Raw genomic sequence first — 3,397 nt, 5'->3', positions numbered from 1 at the left:
AAATTGAACATAATTAAAGCATAGTGATTAATCACAAAAACAATATGTAATTATATATTCAATATGTGTTTTCTGATGGTCTTAGGCGGCCCCTGTGAAAGGGTCTTTCGACCCCCAAAGGGGTCGCGACCCACAGGTTGAGAACCACTGCTCTAACAGGTGTCATTTCAGATGCAGACCACAAGTTCTGGAGTCCCCAGGTCACCTGCACGGCTGGCTAACTGGCTACAAACTTGGGGGTTCCCAAGACTCCGTCAGGTTTAATAATTCACTAGGATGACTCAGAGAACTCAGGAAAGTGCACACTTACAATTACAATTATTAAAAAGATACAAATCAGGGCTAGCCAAATGAAGACACACACAGGGCAAGGTCTGTGGGGTCGAGAGCACAGGGCGCTGTGTCCACTCTCACAGCTGCTAGATTCTGTTTTCTAACAGCCTGTACGGAAACGTTAAATTCCATGGCAAAGATGTGTCTGCAATTTCCCTCAGCCACATGCATTGAGAAATGGCTCATCTTTCTCTTAAAGAGGTCGTGTTAGGTTGGACTCACCTGATCATTAGATGTTTGATAAGACATTGGTTCTGCCATCTGGTTTTACTGTTTTGTTTTGTCTGGAGTGAGAGGGAGGGTTTTAACTACCAATTCATGTTTTTAATAGTTTGAGGACTCTTCAGGTTATATATTTCTTCTCAAGTCACTTTTGGAAATTTATATAATATTTGGAATTTGTATATTTAGTCTAAATTTTAAAATTTATTGGAATAACTTTATAGAGTTCTTTCTCTTTATCTCTGCTGCAACTGCAGTTATGCCCACCTTTTCATTCTAAACCTTACTTGTATCTTCTCTATTTATTAATACATATCCTTAGATGTTTTTCCAAAAGAATCAATTTTTGTCTTATTTGATCCACTGTAAAGTATCTTCGTTTTCATTCTCATTACTTTCTATTCTAATCTTTATTACTCCTCATGTATACTTTCTTTGGGTTTATTCTGTTATCCTTTTTCTAACTTCTTAATTTGATTAAAATAGATTCTTAATTCATCCATTTATCTTTACTAATCTAAGCATTTTAGGATGTGAAATTTCTTCAAAGTAGCCTTTAGCTATAAATTCATGTTTTAACATATAGTGTTTTTATAAAAAATTTTCCAAATGTATGGAGTGGTTTTAGTTAGCCTTTTACTACTAAGTTCTAATATCGTTGTATTTTAGTGTTAAAAAGAAACAACAGACCCAAAATGGAGTCACTGTGCTAAGCCTCAGCAAGACTTAATGCTTAACCTAATTGCAGTTCCAGCCTCTCCCAGGAGTGGAATTTTAAACTGATCAGTCTGAAACCTCCTGGGCAGCACTAGTCAGATAATCTGCCTGATAAAAAACCCCTGATTTCCCTTAAGGAAAAGTGTCCTTGCCTGAGGTAATCAATCCACTCTTAACTTTCTTGTCCCTCCAAGTTCCTACCTATGAAAGCCTTTCTTTTCATACCTCAGTGTTTCTGTATATTTACTAGCCTGGATGCTGCTGTATTTGTGAATTGTTTAAGAAAACCAATTAGATCTTTAATTTATTGGGTCGATTTTTGTTCTACTGGTATATGACAGTAGTAAGAGAGCATATTCTGCATGGAACTGATTTTTTTGAAATGTGTTAAGATTTCATGGCTTTGCATGTAGTCCATTTTCATAATTGTTTTATTTGTACTTGAAAAGAATGTGTATTCTCTAATTGTTTGGTCCAGGGTTATATATGGGTCCAAATGTGTTGCTCAAATCTTTATCCTTACTGAGATTGTGCCTGCTTGATCTTTCAAAAGATCTACAAAACAGTCCTCTAGTCTGATTGTGGGTTTAACTATCTGCAGTACGGTCCCCAGCCCATTATTGGACCATGGAACTCAGAGTATTAGGCCTCCAGACATCAATTCCGAGACTTCTGGTCTCCCTTCTTTGATGGCTCATTAATACAATTTAAAAAGTGAAAGTTAATTTTGTCTGGCATTTTTAAGTGTACTGTACCAAAAAAATATTTCAATCCCATCTAATTCTATGTATTGCCAGAAACACGTAAGATCCCTAAGCCTCACTCTTTCATTAAAAAAATGGAAATAATTGCCCTGGCCAGTATGTTCAGTAATTAGAGCATCAGTTCATGCACCAAAGTGTGGCGGGTTCCATTTCTGGTCAAGGGCACATACCTGGGTTGCAGGTTCGATCCCCAGCCCTGGTCGGGCGAGTATGGGAGGCAACCAGTCGATGTGTATGCAGGGAGTTTATTGGGAAGTTTAAGTGGCCTTAAAGGGGCCAGTGTTACATCTCACTCACTCATACCTACCATGCTTAGAACAGAGCCTGACACATTACTTGATATTTGTTGAGTTGAACCAAATAACATGATTCCATTTACTGTCACATATAACGGATATGAGTTTTTCATCACATGGAAAGATGCAACAAGAATATGACATAGGACCTGGGACCACCAGAGAACCTGATTCTCATCCTTGAGCTGTCCAAGAGAACCAGAGTCCTCCAAAAAGTGCCTATGTCCCCTCACAACAATTCCAACACAGAGGCAGCTTCTGGCACTGAGAGCAGCCATCAAGTTCTCTCAATTACTTCTAAAAAGGCCACTTTTACCCAGGTCATGGGGAGTATAAAAATCTTAGGAGTTGAGAAGGAAACTAACCTCTCAAATCATAGACCTAGAAGCCAGAAAAACCATATAGGGGCTGATCGTAAAAGGGACCAATTCCCTGATGAAACATAATACAAACTTTGCTGCTTCCACCTGGGAATAATGAGGAGGTCAGGGTGTGTCTGCAGCCTTGGACCCCAGTCTTCGTCCATGCTTCTGTTCTTTCTTGGGAATATCCATTTCTCCAACCACCACTTGTCACCCAACATCCCTGCTGATTCATAAGCACCTAACATGTCCAAGAGCTGCAGGAGTCTGCAGTACACGGCACAGGTGGATGGGAAAAAGTCAAGGACAGTTTTTCATTGCTTTGTTCTCTCTGTTTAGATTTATGACATTAAACTCTTTCATGGGAGACACATGTTTTCACTCCCTTTTGGTTCTCAGTTTCTTCCTTAAAATCCTAAACCTTCAGCTTAAAGTTGTCCATACAGTGAAAACAGCATAGAAGTTAAAAATTGTGTATATACTTAAACCTCCCCTGTGAGGTCTCACATTAGAGACTGACATCCATCCACCAGTATGCCCAGAGCGGCCCACAACTCGTCAATGTCAGAGTCACTGGTGTTTCTCTGACTAGCACTGGATGAGACTGCTTTGAGTGTGAGTGCCCCATAATATGAAAACGGTGCTATCGTTAAGTTCCAGAATACCCTATCCCACTTAGGGCAGAGGGATGCTCACTCTGTAA

The sequence above is a fragment of the Myotis brandtii genome, unplaced genomic scaffold (assembly GCF_000412655.1).
Source record: "Myotis brandtii unplaced genomic scaffold, ASM41265v1 scaffold216, whole genome shotgun sequence".
Taxonomy (NCBI): Eukaryota; Metazoa; Chordata; class Mammalia; order Chiroptera; family Vespertilionidae; genus Myotis; species Myotis brandtii.
Note: the sequence above shows the minus strand (reverse complement) of the source record.